The sequence below is a fragment of the Triturus cristatus genome, chromosome 12, assembly GCF_964204655.1.
Source record: "Triturus cristatus chromosome 12, aTriCri1.1, whole genome shotgun sequence".
Classification (NCBI taxonomy): Eukaryota; Metazoa; Chordata; class Amphibia; order Caudata; family Salamandridae; genus Triturus; species Triturus cristatus.
Genome location: NC_140595.1, coordinates 596,300,959 through 596,324,432, shown reverse-complemented (window position 1 = coordinate 596,324,432; position 23,474 = coordinate 596,300,959). Strand labels below are relative to the sequence as shown.

Genomic DNA, 23,474 nt, shown 5'->3' with positions numbered 1-23,474 from the left:
CACTTTTGCCTTTGGCATATGTTAGAATATACAAAGGCAGTTTGAGGAAAAAGCGACATCAATTGTACAAAGGTGTCCTTAATAAGCATTTCCAGACCTACACCAGTTAAAGTGCCTAGGTCATTTCCACCACAGTGCACAATAATAAGGTTAGGCTGTGGGAGATGTTGAAAGATTTTCACCAAAGACAATAATTGGTGCCACTTTAACCCTCTCTGACCAATCCATTTAATGTCTACATTTGGCAAAGCAAGGTCTCTCACCATACCTCTGTTTTCTGCATACTTTAAACTCCAGAAGACATAGCTGTGACCTACAATCCACACTGTGAACATCTTTCAAGGAGATCTGGATGCACTCAGGTGTCTTTCAGATTGTTTCTTTTTTTTGCCCGCTGTTAAGTGATGAATGCAATTGCTTTTACGATTTACAGTGAAATGCAATATATTCTGAAAACAGCAAAAAAAGGGCAAAAAAATGTTTGTTGAAATATGAAAATATGTGCACTGTATTCTAAAATGTATTGTTAAATATTAATACTTTTTTCTTTTTTTACAGATTGAGAAAGGAAAAATATGAAAAATAAACTTATTTATAGAAAGTTAAATAAATCACTTATTTTTAATTAAGTTATTTTGATTGGCAGGTAAGTGTGAAATTTCTGGAATTATCACACATTTACTTTAATGCTCACTTTTTTTCACTACTCTTCTCTATGCATTTCTCATTTCTGTAGTAGTCCCTCAAGGACCTTGTAGGGTGATTAAATTTTTTTTGTTTAAAAAAAAAAAAAAAAATGCGCGTACGGTAAAAAATAAAAAATAAAAAAAAGTGATTAAAATTTTTTTAAAAAAGTTAAGAGGTAAGGTTGGCTCTTAAAAGAACCGTTGTGTTCATAAAGGGAAAGAGGAAAGAAAGAATGGGAATACTAACAAGAACCACAGATGTGCTGGTCTATCCTATTGTTTATTAGGGAAACACTGGTCTCCACATGAACAATTAGGCCATGACATCTTGTGCACCTCATTGAAACCCTCCCAAAACGAGGGTTTATATCCAGAGGAGCAGAAGAGGGTGATGCTCGCACCGCAGAGGAAGGGCTCAGCTGAGCTGCCGAAGATGTACTCGGCTGAGCTTCTGCGGGTGTGCTCGGGTGACTTACTGGAGATGTTTCTCCAGTATGTCGAGCATAAGTCCTGGGATGTTTATCCTTAATGTGTCTAACCATAGAGTGATTACCAAAGGAATACTTCTTCCTTGGATTCCCTCTAGATAAGACATGCTCACAAAGTGAGCAGGTGACTAAAGGAGCATTTACCTTTTTCTGCCCCTCTGGATAGGTAAAATATTCCCATACAAAAGAAGTCTTTTGTTTCCTCCTTCTCTCTCTGATGATGCTGCTACCAGGCTCACTCTCAGAAGAGGACTGCTGTTCTGCCATCGTATCTCAAAGACAATTCAGCTCCTTCTCCTAAGGGGTCACAAGCAGTAATGAGGGGAATGGGTGTGGTGTAGGAAGGTTCTAGAACTGAAAGTAGTTTAAACCAATCAAAATTGTTGTTTCTTGATCACATGATCAACCGTACGCGCACGTTAAGCTTACCGAGCGCGTACGGTAAAAGTACGCATGCGCGTACGAAAGACACGCGCACGCGCGCATGCGCATTACAAGCACGCTCGAACACTTCCGCGTAACGTGCGCGCGCGCGTGTAAAGCATGCGCTTACGCGTCGCGTAGGAAGTACGGACACCTACGCAAATTGCGTAACCATACGCAAACAGAGTAGAAATATTACGTACATAAAGCGAACCGTGCGCTTACGGTAAGCTTACCGTACGCGCATGGTAACATTTTTTTTTTTTTTTTTTTAAAGTTTGTTAAAGAGTTTCACTATGTTATACAACTATATCTTACCTTTTTTAAAAAAGAGGTGAAACTTTATATATTGCAGAATGCATAAAATTTTAGCATAGTGTTTAAAGGGAAAAAAAAGTTAAAAAAAAAGATGTAAAAAACCTTGCAAAGTAAAAAAAAAACGAAATGTTTCACACACGTTAAATTTAAGAATTAGCATTTAAAAAACCATACAAATTCACTGAAAAAACCATGGGTTTCACACACGTTATAGTTAGGAATTAGCATTTAAAAAACCTTGCAAAATCACTGAAAAAACCATAGGTTTAACATACGTTATAGTTAGCTGGACATTTTACTCATAAAAAACCAATGAAATTCCCCCGTTATAGTTAGTGCAGGCAACTATAACTCACGCGACCGCAATCCTCTGCTGATGACATATGTGTCTTTATGAAAAAAAAATATTTGTAATATATGTATAGCTAAAATTTAATGGAAGAAGACATGGGCAAATAAGTGTCTAAATACAGTATTAGCATCAGCAGAGGATTGCGGTCGCGTGAGTTATAGTTGCCTGCACTAACTATAACGGGGGAATTTCATTGGTTTTTTATGAGTAAAATGTCCAGCTAACTATAACATGTGTGAAACCTATGGTTTTTTCAGTGAATATATATATATATATATATATATATATATATCACAAGAAAAAGCACCCAACATTGAAGGCCTCACTCGCCGTGTCTTTTCTCTTTAATTTTGTAAGGCAGCAATTAAACAACCTCCGAGGGCTCAGTTACATCAAACAGCCACTTTTACCAAACGTTTCTGGCGTCCTTCCGCCCTTGCTCACTGGAATGGCTGCACGGAGTGAAAGCGGCACACAGCAACATGTACTTATCTAGTAATTAAAGTCCCGCCCTGGGGGCGTATATGCACATTGCATTCTGGTTTTCGTTGTCCTTTCACAAAAATGTTCATCTTTTAGTGCGGCTCTCTGCATCTCCTTTACGCTGTATACAGCGTAAAGGAGATGCAGAGAGCCGCACTAAAAGATGAACATTTTTGTGAAAGGACAACGAAAACCAGAATGCAATGTGCATATACGCCCCCAGGGCGGGACTTTAATTACTAGATAAGTACATGTTGCTGTGTGCCGCTTTCACTCCGTGCAGCCATTCCAGTGAGCAAGGGCGGAAGGACGCCAGAAACGTTTGGTAAAAGTGGCTGTTTGATGTAACTGAGCCCTCGGAGGTTGTTTAATTGCTGCCTTACAAAATTAAAGAGAAAAGACACGGCGAGTGAGGCCTTCAATGTTGGGTGCTTTTTCTTGTGATTTAATACGGCCTACCCAGGTCGTGAAGGCCCCCCTGCAGACGAGCAGGTCCAGCGCAGTTACTAATACGGCGTAGAGGAAAGTCGTGCAGCATTTGTGAGGCGTGAACAGAGCATGAAAACAGCCTCATGAGGAGCCTAGTGACCCACTGTGGTTATTTATACAGCGTAAAGGAGATGCAGAGAGCCGCACTAAAAGATGAACATTTTTGTGAAAGGACAACGAAAACCAGAATGCAATGTGCATATACGCCCCCAGGGCGGGACTTTAATTACTAGATAAGTACATGTTGCTGTGTGCCGCTTTCACTCCGTGCAGCCATTCCAGTGAGCAAGGGCGGAAGGACGCCAGAAACGTTTGGTAAAAGTGGCTGTTTGATGTAACTGAGCCCTCGGAGGTTGTTTAATTGCTGCCTTACAAAATTAAAGAGAAAAGACACGGCGAGTGAGGCCTTCAATGTTGGGTGCTTTTTCTTGTGATTTAATACGGCCTACCCAGGTCGTGAAGGCCCCCCTGCAGACGAGCAGGTCCAGCGCAGTTACTAATACGGCGTAGAGGAAAGTCGTGCAGCATTTGTGAGGCGTGAACAGAGCATGAAAACAGCCTCATGAGGAGCCTAGTGACCCACTGTGGTTATTTATACAGCGTAAAGGAGATGCAGAGAGCCGCACTAAAAGATGAACATTTTTGTGAAAGGACAACGAAAACCAGAATGCAATGTGCATATACGCCCCCAGGGCGGGACTTTAATTACTAGATAAGTACATGTTGCTGTGTGCCGCTTTCACTCCGTGCAGCCATTCCAGTGAGCAAGGGCGGAAGGACGCCAGAAACGTTTGGTAAAAGTGGCTGTTTGATGTAACTGAGCCCTCGGAGGTTGTTTAATTGCTGCCTTACAAAATTAAAGAGAAAAGACACGGCGAGTGAGGCCTTCAATGTTGGGTGCTTTTTCTTGTGATTTAATACGGCCTACCCAGGTCGTGAAGGCCCCCCTGCAGACGAGCAGGTCCAGCGCAGTTACTAATACGGCGTAGAGGAAAGTCGTGCAGCATTTGTGAGGCGTGAACAGAGCATGAAAACAGCCTCATGAGGAGCCTAGTGACCCACTGTGGTTATTTATACAGCGTAAAGGAGATGCAGAGAGCCGCACCAAAAGATGAACATTTTTGTGAAAGGACAACGAAAACCAGAATGCAATGTGCATATACGCCCCCAGGGCGGGACTTTAATTACTAGATAAGTATATGTTGCTGTGTGCCGCTTTCACTCCGTGCAGCCATTCCAGTGAGCAAGGGCGGAAGGACGCCAGAAACGTTTGGTAAAAGTGGCTGTTTGATGTAACTGAGCCCTCGGAGGTTGTTTAATTGCTGCCTTACAAAATTAAAGAGAAAAGACACGGCGAGTGAGGCCTTCAATGTTGGGTGCTTTTTCTTGTGATTTAATACGGCCTACCCAGGTCGTGAAGGCCCCCCTGCAGACGAGCAGGTCCAGCGCAGTTACTAATACGGCGTAGAGGAAAGTCGTGCAGCATTTGTGAGGCGTGAACAGAGCATGAAAACAGCCTCATGAGGAGCCTAGTGACCCACTGTGGTTATTTATACAGCGTAAAGGAGATGCAGAGAGCCGCACTAAAAGATGAACATTTTTGTGAAAGGACAACGAAAACCAGAATGCAATGTGCATATACGCCCCCAGGGCGGGACTTTAATTACTAGATAAGTACATGTTGCTGTGTGCCGCTTTCACTCCGTGCAGCCATTCCAGTGAGCAAGGGCGGAAGGACGCCAGAAACGTTTGGTAAAAGTGGCTGTTTGATGTAACTGAGCCCTCGGAGGTTGTTTAATTGCTGCCTTACAAAATTAAAGAGAAAAGACACGGCGAGTGAGGCCTTCAATGTTGGGTGCTTTTTCTTGTGATTTAATACGGCCTACCCAGGTCGTGAAGGCCCCCCTGCAGACGAGCAGGTCCAGCGCAGTTACTAATACGGCGTAGAGGAAAGTCGTGCAGCATTTGTGAGGCGTGAAGAGAGCATGAAAACAGCCTCATGAGGAGCCTAGTGACCCACTGTGGTTATTTATACAGCGTAAAGGAGATGCAGAGAGCCGCACTAAAAGATGAAAATTTTTGTGAAAGGACAACGAAAACCAGAATGCAATGTGCATATACGCCCCCAGGGCGGGACTTTAATTACTAGATAAGTACATGTTGCTGTGTGCCGCTTTCACTCCGTGCAGCCATTCCAGTGAGCAAGGGCGGAAGGACGCCAGAAACGTTTGGTAAAAGTGGCTGTTTGATGTAACTGAGCCCTCGGAGGTTGTTTAATTGCTGCCTTACAAAATTAAAGAGAAAAGACACGGCGAGTGAGGCCTTCAATGTTGGGTGCTTTTTCTTGTGATTTAATACGGCCTACCCAGGTCGTGAAGGCCCCCCTGCAGACGAGCAGGTCCAGCGCAGTTACTAATACGGCGTAGAGGAAAGTCGTGCAGCATTTGTGAGGCGTGAACAGAGCATGAAAACAGCCTCATGAGGAGCCTAGTGACCCACTGTGGTTATTTATACAGCGTAAAGGAGATGCAGAGAGCCGCACTAAAAGATGAACATTTTTGTGAAAGGACAACGAAAACCAGAATGCAATGTGCATATACGCCCCCAGGGCGGGACTTTAATTACTAGATAAGTACATGTTGCTGTGTGCCGCTTTCACTCCGTGCAGCCATTCCAGTGAGCAAGGGCGGAAGGACGCCAGAAACGTTTGGTAAAAGTGGCTGTTTGATGTAACTGAGCCCTCGGAGGTTGTTTAATTGCTGCCTTACAAAATTAAAGAGAAAAGACACGGCGAGTGAGGCCTTCAATGTTGGGTGCTTTTTCTTGTGATTTAATACGGCCTACCCAGGTCGTGAAGGCCCCCCTGCAGACGAGCAGGTCCAGCGCAGTTACTAATACGGCGTAGAGGAAAGTCGTGCAGCATTTGTGAGGCGTGAACAGAGCATGAAAACAGCCTCATGAGGAGCCTAGTGACCCACTGTGGTTATTTATACAGCGTAAAGGAGATGCAGAGAGCCGCACTAAAAGATGAACATTTTTGTGAAAGGACAACGAAAACCAGAATGCAATGTGCATATACGCCCCCAGGGCGGGACTTTAATTACTAGATAAGTACATGTTGCTGTGTGCCGCTTTCACTCCGTGCAGCCATTCCAGTGAGCAAGGGCGGAAGGACGCCAGAAACGTTTGGTAAAAGTGGCTGTTTGATGTAACTGAGCCCTCGGAGGTTGTTTAATTGCTGCCTTACAAAATTAAAGAGAAAAGACACGGCGAGTGAGGCCTTCAATGTTGGGTGCTTTTTCTTGTGATTTAATACGGCCTACCCAGGTCGTGAAGGCCCCCCTGCAGACGAGCAGGTCCAGCGCAGTTACTAATACGGCGTAGAGGAAAGTCGTGCAGCATTTGTGAGGCGTGAACAGAGCATGAAAACAGCCTCATGAGGAGCCTAGTGACCCACTGTGGTTATTTATACAGCGTAAAGGAGATGCAGAGAGCCGCACTAAAAGATGAACATTTTTGTGAAAGGACAACGAAAACCAGAATGCAATGTGCATATACGCCCCCAGGGCGGGACTTTAATTACTAGATAAGTACATGTTGCTGTGTGCCGCTTTCACTCCGTGCAGCCATTCCAGTGAGCAAGGGCGGAAGGACGCCAGAAACGTTTGGTAAAAGTGGCTGTTTGATGTAACTGAGCCCTCGGAGGTTGTTTAATTGCTGCCTTACAAAATTAAAGAGAAAAGACACGGCGAGTGAGGCCTTCAATGTTGGGTGCTTTTTCTTGTGATTTAATACGGCCTACCCAGGTCGTGAAGGCCCCCCTGCAGACGAGCAGGTCCAGCGCAGTTACTAATACGGCGTAGAGGAAAGTCGTGCAGCATTTGTGAGGCGTGAACAGAGCATGAAAACAGCCTCATGAGGAGCCTAGTGACCCACTGTGGTTATTTATACAGCGTAAAGGAGATGCAGAGAGCCGCACTAAAAGATGAACAATTTTGTGAAAGGACAACGAAAACCAGAATGCAATGTGCATATACGCCCCCAGGGCGGGACTTTAATTACTAGATAAGTACATGTTGCTGTGTGCCGCTTTCACTCCGTGCAGCCATTCCAGTGAGCAAGGGCGGAAGGACGCCAGAAACGTTTGGTAAAAGTGGCTGTTTGATGTAACTGAGCCCTCGGAGGTTGTTTAATTGCTGCCTTACAAAATTAAAGAGAAAAGACACGGCGAGTGAGGCCTTCAATGTTGGGTGCTTTTTCTTGTGATATATATATATATATATATATATATATATATATATATATATATATATATATATATATATATATATATATATATATACACATATATATTTAGATGAATTCCATTAGAATAAACAATGTTATACTTTAGTCGGAAGGCAAAGTGTTAACATGTTGCAATACATGGGATTCAGGTATCCCAGTATAAATGGCAGTCACTAATTTCTTTATAATCAGCGACTTGTGACGTACCAAGTCGACGATTATAAAAAAAAACAAAAAAACCTTAGAACTCGGCTGTTAGAATATAATAGTCGAGTTTTGACCTCACAATGCCTGCTGCCGGAGGCAGCAGCCCAGGTGAAAGACAGGTTCGGGTGCATAATTAAAGCAGCTGTTTAAAGCAACTGATGGAACATTGCTTTTCTATCTTCTGCTCTATTTTAAAAGTTTTCAGTGAGGAACAGAGCAAATATGTATATTTTTTGCACTCCTTAGGTAGAGAATAGCTAGAATCGTTCTACATTATTCTACACATTCCAAGCTACTGCAGCTTTTTTTAAAAACTAAAATGAATTGAATTGTTTCTAATATCTGTTTGCAACAAATATCTAACAAGTTTTTGATGTGTTTAATTTTGCAGTAGAGGTTTTATTTTTATTCCTCATATGAAAGAGCTACGCACCAAGGTTTTAAGTGTTGTGTAGGAAAGGTGCTGCTGTGACCATGTATTGTATGGGGTAAAATACCCCCTGGCTACGTGATGAGGATTTTGCAAATAACCTCGGAGTTCCATAACCTTATAAAGGTACTCGCCCTTCGCCCTCGTTCCTCTATATGGTTATAGAACTCCTTAGTGACTTGAAGTATTCTTATAATGTATGGCAGAGGGTACTTTATCCTTATATTTTCACCACATACATCAGACTTCAGTATTGTTAAATTATAATGATCTTTCCAATATAATATATGCAAGTTCTCTCATAATTCTATAGGGCATATCATATAAAAAACCTTACTCATTTTTACAATTATGTTTTCACTCGAATGTCATTCTGCATCTGTCTGCATCCACATGCACCGTGAAATTACCTTTGTGTGAATACAATCTTTATTTCAGCTTGGCTATTCCCTCAACCATTCATGATCTTAACCTGGCAGGTTTATTAATTAACTTCAATTCAAGCGATTTGGATACAAGAAGGATGTGGGTGTCATGACACAACCTTTTGATGACACCACATAAAGAGATTCAGTGGGTCATGTGGAGCTTCAGGTCAAATTCCTAAATCTCAAAGAGATATCTTGGAACTTACATGTCAAACAGGGCATTTCGTGGGGGTGTAGAATGGACTGGTGTGGAATGGGCTGTTCTAGACTGGAGTGCAGTGTAGTAGAGTGGTGTGTCATAGAGTGGAGTCACATGTGTAAAGATGGAAGTGATGAGGTATAATTTTGTATCTCTCTGTAAAGTCTTTGTTGGAAAGCAATGCAACTGTATTTCTTTTTCAGTCAGTGAACTCTCTATGGTTGTTGGTATCATTAAATATTATTGGGCTGTGTTTGTAGCACACTTTGTGTTAATAACTAATCACATAATGTTTTACTTCTTAATTGTATTTCCTTTCTAATTTTCCTTTGGTTTTCATTGTCATGTGGCCTGAAATGTGCGTTTCCAATGCCTTTGTAATACTTGTTAAATTTCATTGCTAGTTTATGTTCTTACCTCATTTTAGGTTTTGGTAGTATTGTACTACATTAGTAGCCCAAGCTGTATTTAGGCCAGTAATTGCAATCCTTTAAAGAATAAGTTGTTGATGTTATGTTCTTTCCTAATGGCCAATCATCTAACTATTTACATATTTATTTATCTGTGAGGCACCGCTTTGGACCAGCACTCTTAACATTTATCCTCCAATGGACCTGTTGTTATTCGACTGACAAGTGATGGGAGGTAATAATACATCATCAGTTCCAATTAACAGTGTAAGTCATTTGGCTACAAAATAAGGACCAGGAATAAGTAGCTATAGTTAAGAAGGTTAATTAGAAGTTAGCAATCAAGTTAAGGTACACAATGTTATAATAATACAGAATTACTGCAGGGAGACCCATCCTCCTAAAGAAGTTTAGGCATAACAGTATTAAACAAATAAAACAAATGAAACAAAGCAGACTTTCAGTCACAGCAATACAAAAGATTAGCAGTAGTATCTGATGCTCAGAGAGGGTCTCAGATTTCCTTATCTATATGTAGGTAAATCTACAATCATGTAAATTAGAATCCAAGCTAAGAGGATGGTTTTGAAACCTAAAAAATCTCAAAAACCATGGAACTGCAGAAAATTAGGGAATATAGAAATGTTTGAGAAGTCAGGGAAGGTGTCAGCATTGTAGAAGCTTGATCAAGATTCTTCTTGGGTCATGGAAGTAAGTGTTGGCCTAAACCACACTAAGGAATAATCAAAGGGAAGCAGAGATGTCAGAACCTCTCAAAGTCCGAAGAAAAGTTGTCCAAACTCAGCTGGTGTGAACACTAGTTATTTCCACCAGGATCCTGAGGGCAACACCCTTCTGTACACATCATCAGGGGTACCATTGTCTTTTTCCATTCTCACGTTGTAGACTGCAACATTAGCAAAAGATCTCGCACTAGACATGGGAATGACATCGTCCTTTCTCAATCAGGCTATGTTGTAACATTGCCGAATTGGCCTTTCAGTTAACGCTCTGGCTCTCCATGTTCTTTCGTCAAGGCCTTTTTTTCCAGCTCTCTCCTTTATCACTAGTTCAGTAATATATCTATTCTCAAACTAACAATGTGTGTGAATACCTGCAAGAAAGTCATATTAGCAGAAAATGAAAAACAGTATTTTATGCAGCATGGAAAACAGGCCTTCTTAAGGCAACTTAAAGTATTTACTCAATGGTGCACATTTAATATATGTGTGCACATTTTAAAACAAGTACATGTAAAGTGCCAGCACATTAGGTTCACATTACATGTGGCATACAGTAAAATCTCAAATGGTATATGTGTAAGTATGTATAAGAACTACATTTTAAGGGAATTAATGAAACATTAGTACACACATTACATATATCAAATTAGTTTCTAATATAAATGAAGTTTCATAATGTGAGGATGGTTTTTACTCTACATCCAAACAGGAAATGTCATTTAATGTATTAAGGCACCCATTATGTAAATGTATTTAGTTTTATAATGAGCACATATCTACTAAGTAAGGATGGGTTATTCATCAAGTCTTCAAAGGATATAATTTATTATGTACCACATGAGAAACATGTTCTAAGTGCACGTTTTTTAAAATGTGATTGTGATGTGTACAGGTGTAGCCAGTTTTACGCTACACCAATCCCCCCTCTGATGGCGAATTAAGCCATCACATCAAGATATGCATGTGTCTTACAAGATGAACAAATCACAATCTAGTTGTTTTCATCAACTTTCTTCTAAGTTCCTCTAGCAATTTCATTTCATCATAGTTTTGCTCTGTCTATCTTCTAGTTCTACGTCTGCTCTCTTCCTCTTTACTCCTTACTTGTGCATGCTTGTACCCCTTATAGATTACAAACAAGAATATTCCACAAAGAGCAATTATCACTTAGTTTCCAACCCATCTGCCTTTAGCAGAACATCCATTCCCTATTGCTTCTCAAGCACAAGTTCCTTCTAACCCTTTCAAATCTTTCTTCAAGTGAGTAATGTTCTTTATGTATTTCTTCAAGTCCGTACTTTCGTCTTGAATGCAAGGGCAACATTGCTGAACTTTAAACATCCAACAGACTCTGCCTTCCTTTGCAAGAAGAACTTCTAATGCAAGTCTAGTCTGCAAAACCATTGATCTGATAGTAACAATTTCACTGTCGATAACTAAGAATCCTCCAGCTGCACTAGTGGATAACATATCAACTACAGTATACAGTTTTCAAATCTTTGGTTGAGTTGAGTATCAATCCTAAGGAGGGTATTAGAGCACCAAAAAGTCTCCTACAATTTCACAAACACCTCTCTTTGTTCTCACATGGTGTTCCTCTGTTGGATCTTTGAGTTGTCCCACACGATAAATCTTTGGGAAAACTATCCCCATGTAACATGTTCCTTACCATCTCTGAGGTAACCTGTAAAATGCGTTTTTCCTGCAAATGTAATAAACTCCAGGGAAAACAGGATCTACTCTATCTAAGTATAATCCCCAATTTCCTCAAACTTCAAAAGTATGATCACATTCACATTACCCATGAAAGTTGTGTCAGTTGTGGATTTTATAATGAATATGCATAATTTTCCTTTGTGTTATCAATCTAAAACTAATGGTTTCATATTTCCAAATAACATATGCTCACCTACATCCTTGGCCCATTGGGATTCGTAGTTAAAATGCCTGTTGATCAGTCTTCCACTGAATCTATGAATTTCTTTTTTCCACCTGTTAAGGAACAAGTGAAATTGTGCATGTGCGCATAAGCTGTATCTAATGTTATAGTGGGTCTAAAGGAATGTCCTATTATTTCAGGGTTTTAGCATCAGGTGACAATTCAAGTGCTTCAACACAGGAACAATTCATGATTCGAGTGATAATATTGAAGATGACCCTTTCCATAGACTAAGCACAGCAATAAGCTACAGGTAGCTTCAAGTATCAAGGGGAGGTGATAGTATGTTATCCTCTCAGCAACTGATGCAGGTAATTGCATGCAGACATAGCAATCCCTGGCATCCATTGTGTCAACATATTCATAAAGCAATTTTGAATAAACATTCAATTAATAATCTCCCTTAGATGCATCTACGTGTAAGTCTTTCTCATCTATTGCAGGTAAACGATTGTCAGTAGGAAGAGGGTTCTGAACCCCAATGTACCCCAACAAAGGCCTAGGTAGTTGCACGACCTTTTACCTACATTTGTCCTACCTTGCTCCACATACCAGCTCTGGTGCTGATCTTTTACCTAGTTAGGTGTCGAATTTTAGTCGTGGGGTTTTCTTTGAAAACTAGCCTAATTTCTTATGCATGAGGATTCTTAGTATCACAGCAGGTTTACCATCTTCTGCATAATAACTCTGTACAAAAGTCACCACTATCATCATCATTGGCAGACAGACCCCCACAGTACCACAACACATCTAGGTAGAACCCCTGAGGGTACCTTTCGGGTATATAAGTCCCACATCTTCGCTGGGCAAACCAGTGGAGAAGCTTTCAAGCTGACACAAGATGCTGAAGTCCCTGCCCGCAGACACTTCAGCACGCTGTGGTCTGTCCAACTCAAGACCAAGACAGGGTCCTTCATTCTCTCCCATCAGGTTATGGGGTTGGCTCTTTCCTAGGGGAATTCTTGGCTTTACACCTACATACATGCTAGGTACACTTAGGTACATTTAGTTAGGGTTTGCATCTAAGTAGTACTCATGATTACTGCCATGTATCTATTTGCCTGCATATATTCATTGTTTAGCACCATGGTAGAAATCTACCTTTTATTTACTCTGTTGGTGCTTATAACCCTATACGTCTGTTTCTGTCTGTTGCAGCACATGTATTTTATACTAGAATGACGCTGGTTTAATCAATGCTTATTGAAATCGTCCCCACCGTTTATTCTGTATATCTGTCTGAGACTTATTGGGCACAAGTGACTGAGCGAAAAGTAGTCTTGTTCGATAGTAGCCAGAAACGATTCGCTCCTTGATAAGGTTGTGGGGCTTATAGTGTCACTGTGAGCTAGCTGGTCTATAGACTAACATATCCTTTGGTGGTGTCTGGAATCAGTCTGGACACCAATCCCTTAGTTTATGTGGTCTAAAACACGCAGATCCTATATAGATTTGTAGGAACTACACAATAGAGGTGTTTGAGGGGCACTTGTAGATCTAAGCTCCTCTACATGAGCAGGGTGGGGCAAACTCAACATTACAAGCAAAGCAATTAATACTAATGTCACAACAACAAATACTCCTACACCTAAGCATCTACGTCTACCAGTATTAGATCTAGGCTCCATGAGTTCTCTGATGTTAGAGCGTTTAATTTGAAGATTTCAGCACAACCCTTTCAGTTAGTTTCCACTTGTGCAATTAGCAAAGGTCTTGTCCAATTTGGTAGTATATCTTGTGGGAAGTGACAATTCAATACTTTATAGCTCACGCTACTGAGTTACAAGATGAAATGTTCGCCCAACAGACTTCGTGGGCAACCCCTTGGCTTTGTTTATTCGATGATGTTCTGGGCGCTCTCTGAATTAAGCTTCTCATGGCCCTCAGGGAGATCTTGGTAGAGATTTGTGTTAAAATCCCTTGTGATCAAGCAGGCCGCCTGGGCATGTTCACTGGCTAGGTCACCCAAGATTTGTATTAAATGTTACATTTGGACCTTTTTTCCCTTGCACTAGAGCTGATGTAAACATTTATCGGTAATAGCAATTGCTGCAATCTCAAATTGCTGATCTTTACTTCTGACAGGCAGTTCTCCTCAAACATTAATGGATCAACATTCCCTTTTATCTTGACTGAGGTATAGCAAGCCCTCCCTTTGGTCTACCATACATATGCTCCCTGAGGGCCGGCTTCCAAGGCTCAAGATACCCTAGTATCAGACGACTTAACTCGGCACATGTTTCCTGCAGGGCTATGATTTCATGATTATTTAGAAACATGATTAAATCTGAAGACTGAAGTTTCTGGGTGAGACCACTGATATTCCAGGAGCACAAGGATAGTGGCGGCTTTGGGTCTGGAAGACATTCAAGGCTAATTCAGTTGAACCTTCTATTAGATAGAGTTGCAGGTAGTCAGTCCCAATCTTTCCCTGTGTGGTCAGTGGTTGAACCCCTTTGTTCACTGTGCTTTGTGATGACACATCCGTGGTCGTTTTTTAGAATTGAAAATGGCTTCTTTCTATGCGATAATATAGGGGTTGGTGTTTTTACCACACGGTGGGATAACAAATCTCTTTGAGCCGGCTGGTCTTGATGCTCCATGTGCTAAATACATTTGATCTGGATAATACTAACAGCGCAAGTGTCGACAAAACAAATGTTGCTAATGTGGGTTCCAAGGTTTAAGAGCCTGGGGGTGGGGGGGGGGGAATTAAATTGATGTTATGTCACTAGACTCCAATCCGCTCAGATCGGAAATGGACTTCAACAACCTTGAGATGTTCACCCTATTTAAGTTGTCATGGGGGCCTTGCGAGTAATACTCCGGGCTAAACAGCAACTTGGTATTTGAATTTTGCAAAGCTGTTTCTTGGTCGGGGCCCCAGGACCAAGGTGGACTTTGGTTCCCCTTACGTGACTCCAGTATAGTTCTCTGCTGGCGCTCCTCACGCAGATCATAGCGACTTTATGCGTTGTCTCCAGTTGGATGATCAAAGAACCAAGGCTCTTTGTTATTGTTACTTTGAGGGGCTCTGTCCAGGTCCGTGCCAGGTTGCTCTTGACTACTTTGGGGGGTGGGGGGGATTGACGTCTTCAGTGGCTCCATCATGAGGGTGCGGCTGACTCAATTCAATCAGACTCGCAATGACAATCTTAGAAGTTGCTCCTTCTTTGCAAGTGCTTGGGTTTTCGAGTGATTGATTCTGCCCCTCTGTACTCGGTTCCACAGTGATAGTCATTGATACCATAGCTTCTTTGCGAACATCTAAATGTTCAGGCAGTTGGCTGGACCCATTCCTGTAAAGACTTTCCAATGACTTGGAGTCTGCATGTTCTACGTCGACTTCTGTGTTCAACTTTGCAGAGAGCATTAATTGTGGGAAGCAGCTTTCTTCACCATTGGAATGGAAGGATTATGTTCTTTAGTTTGCAAACTTTATAAGCAAGTTATGGGGTGCAGACGTTGTGCTGCTGCTTGTCTTTTCCCGTTGTTTTCGAAGCCTTTTCTTTGCCCTCTTGCTAAGGGGGCGTAATGGTGAGTGAACTTTAGTAGCTGTTTCCCTCTAAACTGACTTAGACCCTGGAGATGGTGCCTCTGCTAGAAGCAAAGATGATGTTGATGCCCCTGGCTGCTCTGAGTCCTGATTTGGTGGTGGAATGTTTGAGATGCTGAAACAACGGGGTAGCTGTAAATATTCCGAGTCTTTGCTCCCGGGGCGCAGGCGGAGTGATTGCAGGTTCCTCGATCTCTTAGCTGCTAGTGAAATCATTGCTGTCAAAAGAGGGCAGTACTGGCGGATATGGGTGTGTCGTAGCATAGAATTTAAACAGCGGAGGTCTTTCTGTTGGGTGCTCCAGACAGAGATGTGTGAGATGAACATTCTCTCTTCCTGTGGTTATGGCTGTACTGTAGACTGCCCTATCAACAGTAGAAGTTTTTTTTTAAAGTCCCAAAGGGTTGCCACACGTGGGTGTGTGGCGTGCCAGCTGCTCCACTTTTTTTGGGGGGGGGGGGGGGGGGTGGCGGTCGCCAAACAATTGGAAATTATGACTTGTTCTGTGTTTGTAGGTTTTAAAGATGCAAAATCAAATACAGATGTCAGTGATGGGATAGTTGATGAAGAACATTGTTGATTAGACCATGAAACAAATGGAGGGGCTCCTCTGGCCCACAAGGGGACTTTACACCACCCTTTTTGTTCTTTTTGTGCCTTTGAGCTGTCAGTGGCTTTTTCCTTGTTCTGCCCGACCTCATAGTTTGAGAGTTATGTTCTGCCACTGTAGCACTACCTCACCTCTTCCTGGAAGGAGTTTTCCACAAGGCAGTGGAGGAGGGACACAAGCACGCTATCCTTCGTAGGTTTGAATAACTTGTCAGCAGCCAAGTCCATTATTTTATTGTGAATTACATGTTTGCTGACTAGTCCTCTGCAAATCGCTTTGTGTTAAGGCTGGCCGCACCCCTGCGTGCAAGCTGCACCAGCTTAATGCTGGTCGCTTCAGCTCTGCAAGGGTTAAGCCATGCGCTAGCATGTCTGTCCTCAACCACAGCAGCACGACTTCACAACAACAAGCGGCAAAGTGCCTATGGTCTATTGGGCGGGGGGATCCTCACTCACCCAGTTGGTTTACTCCAGTGATCGCGTTGGGAGACCACCTGCTTGTAGGCTTGAGGCTTCAAGTGGGCTCACATGCTTAGGTGCCCGAAGGCTGCCGCTGATCAAGATGCCACTCCGAGCCTTCAAAGGGCCCATCCACCTGCTAAGCGCCCTATATGCTGCAACGTGTTGTTCGTACGGCTATCGCTGCACAGAGCACCCCAGGCTTCTCTTGAGCTCTTGGGGGCCGGGGCTCTAGATGTATTGACAGCTTGACGGCAACGAGGCTTAGGCTCAGACAGGGCTGACGGCCACAATACAGCTTGGGCAGCTCCGTAAGCTCTGTCAGCAGTTACAGCCACTCAATGGAAGCAGAGGCCAGTCACTTTGGATAATATAACTGTAATACACCTTATTTTGGAGAAATATGTGAAACGAAGGGGAATGCCTGTCTTTGCGGCCTATATCGATTATTCAACTGCTTTTGATCCTGTAGACAGGCAGACTCTTTGGAGGAAGTTGTGTGCAATGGAAATACCAGGGGAGCTTCTGAAACTCATTGTTACTCTTCACATTGTTACTTGGTGTAATGTGATGTTAGGAGGCAGGCGGGGTCCAAACATCCCTACTGGAAATGGATTAAAACAGAGATGTCTGTTGGCTCCCCTCCTTTTTTCGCCAGGTATGGCATACCTGCCCAATGTGTTAAGTAAGGTAGCTGGTGATGCCCCAACATGAGTCTCTCATCCCTTAGGCACACTTCTCTATACAGATGATATTGTCCTGTTAGACCTGACTCCTAAAGGTCTCCAGAGATGTCTTGATACCCTGTCATTATACTCAGACGCTCAGTCCTTGAATCTGAATATAAATTGTTGTGTGCAGCTTTAGATTCCATATATAGGGTTCCCAATTTATGCCCTTATATAGGTGCAATTCACATTGCCCTTATTTGGACATAGAAATCCGGCCCTTATTTAGACATTGTCCGTACAAACCAAATACAGGCATGGCCACCTACATCCCTCCATCCACGTTACAACGAATTCTTGGAAAACCAGACCCTTAAGCCTTTAGGAATTTCCCTCAGCTTGAATATTGATTTCTCCAAGAACTCATTAAGTATGCATGAACATCTATTCCTTAGGGGTTGATCCATGACGTTCCTCTGCCTGACTTTTACGTCAATACTGGCATTCCTAGACACCTTCAAGGTATATATATACCAGCACTTGCCCTGGCAAATTGCGGTTCCCAGAGGATTCGATCCAACCCAGACTACACGGTTTGCCACGGCAAGTTCGGAAGGAGATCGATTTCCAGCCTGATGCACTGACCTGACGCTGCCATCCTCCTTGCAGAGAATCCAGCTCCAGTGCTCTCTGACTTCCCTTGCGGGGGGTTAGACTATTGAGTCCAGAAAAGAGATTCCAACCTCTCTCATTCTAATGTATGGAGCTGACTAGAACTGAGAGAAACTTTTGGCAACTCTTGGCTAAACTAAAATATAGCTAGCTATACTTTAGAAATGGCACCTACTTCAAACCTCGTACTACACTTAGGTTAGGTACACTGGGGTAGAACAATTTAGAAGCATCAGATGAGTATCACATTTTAGCTTATGTTATTTATGTATGTATTTTGATTAATATATGTCATAGCTACAAACCATGCTATTGCAGTATTATTTTATCTTACTGCTTACCTCATAAATATTGTACTTCGCAGTCTGTCTTACGATTGTAGCAATTCATATTTCTTGCATGAGAAATAAGACTGTTCAATAAACCCTTTTATTGAAACGCCCGTCTCTCTATTTCTGTGCAACTCTGTAGAAACGAAGCATGCACGATTGATTGAGTGAAACTGTTATCTATTGTTTCCACGATTCTGAGACCGTTCCGATTCTAAAGGGAAACAAAGTTGTCACGTTTATGCGGTTGTCAGAGACTAATTCCTTCTTGTATATTCAAGAAGTTTCTAGTGACCTCTGAGTTAGCTGGCACACACAAGTAATTAAGTTTAATATACTCGATAGAGACATACTGACCGTAGTCCTATGTCAGATCTATAGTGTATGTTATTCCAATGCGCAGAGATATAGTAACTACACTACAAAATAAAAGTAAGTTGTTGAGGTTTCAGCCAAAGGGGTGTCAGATAAATACAAAGTATATGTGGTTCTATAATAAATCTCTCTTAGAAGTAGTAAAATCCTAACTGTATCTTGGTGGAATTATGTCAGCAAATTTGACTGACAACAATCATATTTCACATATATGAAATTAGGCGCTTGCCCATGAAATGCACTAAAGGCATTTTATGGAGGAACAGGTCATAGACACTTTAATCATCTCATAACAGTATATACAATGAAGATTGCTCTGATACACTTGTATGCAAGAGACAATAAATATTAATTAATGACACTTTATGCATAAGGTGAAGGGGATAAGTCTTCTCACTGTTTGCACTTTAAACTCTATAGTGTCAATAGAAGCTCTAAGGTTAGCATTAGGATTTCATTCTAGCAATGTGATCATGAGAACTCATCTGAAGTTCCTCCTCTGTCAAAAAAAAACAGTAAAGGTAAAATTCTGCAATTTCTATGAAAGATTTAAGAGAAAAAAACCTATAAAAGGTCGAGCACAATAATCCAGGGTCATGTCAGCAGGAGACGGAAAAAAGAATTGATGTAACTGCAACCTGCTGTGCATGACAGGCTGCTAGTGGTCTTTGGGTTCTTAAAGGCACAGCTTCTTTTTTAGCCATATAATGACAGCATGTGAGGCTACTCTGTCTTGCTCTTCTTCATCTCTATCATAAAAAAGGAGTTGTGAGGGAGATTTATGCTATTTGCAGATCATCTCAAATTGTCCTAATTTACTTTAGTCTGGTCCTTTTTTGTCTTTGTGATGAAATATTTGGCCATTGTAGCCTAGTTATATAGGCTGCATAATCTGTCTCTTTCTAAAGTGTCTTTGCAGGCCTTCCTGAGGAAAGGCAAAACTCCACACATAAGAAGATATATTGAAGAACTGCACCGGGGTCCCTGCACATGGGCAGGACTATTCAGGTCTTAAGACTATAAATGGAAATCCCCTATGAGAGAACAGGAGTTACAGGTAAGAAACTATTAATTCTGTCGTAACCATGTACAGACCATTGAACATGTTATATTTGCTTGTCCTGCTTTGAAAATTTATCAACAGAGATAAAACCACTTTAAAACAAATATGGTAATTTAATGGTAAGAGCTGCTATGGAGATGATAAATTGCAAAAAATCTGTTTAGCTCCTTTCAAAATTTGTATTAATGGACGTAATTTTTAGGTCTCGCTCTCGAGACCTATTGTCGCCGAGATGCCTCTCAAGGGAGACAGACCGGGGCACGCGCAGCGATTGGGGTCGGGGTCTGTGGACGCGCTTGCGCAGACGCACAGACACACGCGTGCGCGCACACACACCCCGCCGCTGCTGACCCCCTCACCGCATCCGCTGCTGCCTAACGCGCGTGCACGCACACACCTCGCCACCCCCCCTGTACAAAAAGCATTAGCAAAGCCAATAGGTCTGGCCTTTGAGACTATTGGCTCATCCATTGCCTTTGAATCATGCTCTATAGCCTGGGCATTGCAGACTTTGCCAGACCTATCATTGGCAAAGTCTGCAATGCCCAGGCTACAGAGCATGATTCAAATGCAATGGATGAGCCAATAGTCTCAAAGGCGAGACCTATTGGCTTTGCCAATGCTTGTGTTAAGCAGGCATTGTCAGGGTGCAGAGCGGGGCTGCTGGTTCCTCTGCAGGCAGCAGCAGAAGGGGTTTGCTCGGTGGAGAGGGTGCACACAATAGAAACAGGACATCCACGAGGGTGCACGTACATCCTAACATTCACACACACCTCGCTCCCCCATTTTGCAGCAGCAGCGTGCCCAGCAGCCCCCTCACCATGACCACCAACGACTCGGTGCAGATCCAGTTCGGTCTCATCAACTGCGGCAACAAGTACCTGACGGCAGAGACCTTCGGCTTCAAGATCAACGCTTCGGCCACCAGCATGAAGAAGAAGCAGATCTGGATGCTGGAGCAGGGGCCCGAGGATTCGACGTCCGTCTTCCTGCGCAGCCACCTGGGCCGCTACCTGGCCGCCGAGGAGCCGGCCCCCGAGTGCCGCTTCGCCATCGTGGCGCACGACGAAGGCCGCTGGTCGCTGCAGTCCGAGGCGCTACCTGGGCGGCAGCGAGGACCGCATCAGCTGCTTCGCACAGACCATGGCCACGGGCGAGCGCTGGAGCGTGCACCTGGTCATGCACCCGCAGGTCAACCTCTACAGCCTGAGCCGCAAGTGCTACGCACACCTGAGCGCCGCACGCGCCGTGCCCTGGGGCGTGGACGCGCTCATCACCCTGCTCTTCCAGGAGCAGCGCTACAGCGTGCAGAAGGCCGACCACCACCTGCTGGCGCACGACGGTGGCCTGCGCGACGCCCCCGACCGCGCCACCGGCTACACGCTGGAGTTCCGCGCCGGCAAGGTGGCCTGTCACGACTGCGAGGGCCGCTACCTGGCACCCTCGGGCCCCAGCGGCACGCTCAAGTCCAGCAAGAGCGGCAAGGACGAGCTCTTCGTGCTGGAGCAGAGCTACCCGCAGGTGGTGCTCAAGGCGGGCAACGACCGGAACGTGTCCACCCGGCAAGGTGAGGTGGTGACTGGGGACACGATTCTTCCACTTAATCCTACAACCGCTGAGGACTCCTGAAGCTAGCATATTTTTTGTCAGAACAATGAGTGATTACCCAGTCATCGCTTGCTTCCTGCATGCTCACGTGCGCTGCAGTTATTTTTGGTTTTATTTCTCTTGCTCTCATACAACAAGGCGATCGCTTTCGCGATCGCATGTTCTATACAGCACTGGCTACTACCAAACAAAACTTGTTTAATGAGTGAATGCCTCGATTTACACGCATTGCCACGTGAAAGCCAAGCCTGCTGGCTTTGTCAATGCCTATTTATAGTTAGAACGGTGCTGTGCTGCTCACTGTTGGCTTCAAACAAGTCGAGTCCGTTCATACCTAGGAGATGTTCAAAGCCACTGTATTTTAAGACCGTCACCTAATGCACAAACAGACTATGCAGGTGTGTGGCACAATTCAGAGGTTGTTTCATACGCAGTACGGCTTGCTCCGTGCACATGTGACGCTTAGGAAGTACTCCATCCGAGCCTGGCACACACTGGTCTGTCAACACGACACCTGAACAAGAACACTTTGGGGATACGTCCAGCGCCTCCCACTCAAAGGCGGAACCGATGACAAGCGGAACAATGGCGCGCGCCCTGGGGGGTGTTTCAAGAGTGGCTGAGAGCCGGCCTTCATCTACGCGATTAATCTTCTTAGTCAAGTCATGGACAAACATGGCGCTGCAGTGTGAGAACAATACTCCACTGTACGATGATTGTTGTAAAGAATAGGGAAAGTTTGTCAGGTTATAGAAGACTGCACACTTCATTTATGACAGCCTGCAGTGATAAAAACTTTAATATCGGTGTCGGCTCAACATCCAGTGATTCTGGGCAGATCACTTAATCTCCCGTGCCTACCAAAGCAATGAATGTGTGTGTCCTTGTGTAAAGGAACTGGTGCTCATGTAATGTGGTCCAATACCTTCGGGTCGCGCTATACAACACAGAAAACAAGCATTTGCAATGCAATAGGTCTCGCAGTTACATGAGTTAAAGCTATTGGCATTGTAAATGACAATGCCAATAGGCATTGTTATTTGCAATGTCAATAGCTCCAACTCGCGTAAATGCGAGACCTAATGCATTGCAAATGCTTGTTTATATTGTAGATCTCATTGTAAGATCTAAATCTATAATAAAAACGGAACTGAACGCAAAGTAAAAAATCTATCTGCTCATATCCGGCAGCTACATGAAGCCAAGTCGGTGCCAACGTGCAGCGGACGCTCGCAACAGGCGCGCCAAAGTCAGCCCATCTGTGGCCGTCCATGCCCAACCGTCACCAGGAGCCAGGAGCCCTGCAACTTTTTCATCAGAATCCAGGTACCTTACTAGAATCTCTTATATGAAGTTTTATATAAAATTGATAATTTGTGTAGAGCTTGGGCCCCCTCAGGTACCCATTGCAACGGTCCTTTTTGACTCATTTAGAAGGGCCTGTATCCTGTCCAAATTCTAAATTACACTATCTCCAGGATGTATCTAGAGAGATGCACAAATCAACACGGCCGGTTAGTAACTATAAACATAAGACAGCTGCCACTCCTATTGATTCACTAAGCACCATTCCTTGTACTTTTTACTCCAATGCTCCTAAGCGTCTTGACTGCCTTCTCTTTAACGGCAGGTCTTTGCCAAAGCATGCAATTGAACTCTGGAACTTGTTCTCCTCATTGTCACCTGAGGTCGGTTTACTTACCGAAACCTAGTTGAGTTCCACTACTCTACCAGCTAACATGCTGGCTCTCCCTGACAACTATCACATACTTAGAATGGACAGAGAGGGCAGGACAAGAGGCGGAAAAGCCATTGTTTTTAAAGACACTGCCAAACTTTCACTCACAGATACTTTATATGCTGATTGGGCTGAGATATGTTTTTTTTAAGCTTGAACTTCCCCCATGGACGGCTGGAAAGGCGCCTTAGTGTATCGCCCTCCTGAGACCAAAAAAGAGTTTAATCAGTGCCTAACGAAATATATCGTGACCCCGGTTTTGGCAACTCAACAGTTTCTTTTGCTGGGAGACCTTAATTATCATGGGGAAGACTCCCTAAATGCGGATGTAGCACAGGTTATATCTGATTTAGCCACGCTCGGCCCGCACCAAAAAGTCAACCGACCTGCTCATGTCACGGGGCATATGCTGGATCTTATCTTTACAAACTCTGTTTCTCTGGCCTGTGAACCTCCCAACCTTTACTCTGGATGGACCACTCACTTATCCATTTCCAGATTCCCAAGGTAAAAGA

At 43.4% G+C, this 23,474-nt stretch overlaps 1 pseudogene; it reads left to right on the top strand.

The window, feature by feature from the left end:
• The first annotated feature begins 20,434 nt into the window (after positions 1-20,434).
• LOC146776343 (fascin-like) overlaps positions 20,435-23,474 on the top strand; it is a 41,972-nt pseudogene continuing 38,932 nt past the window's right edge.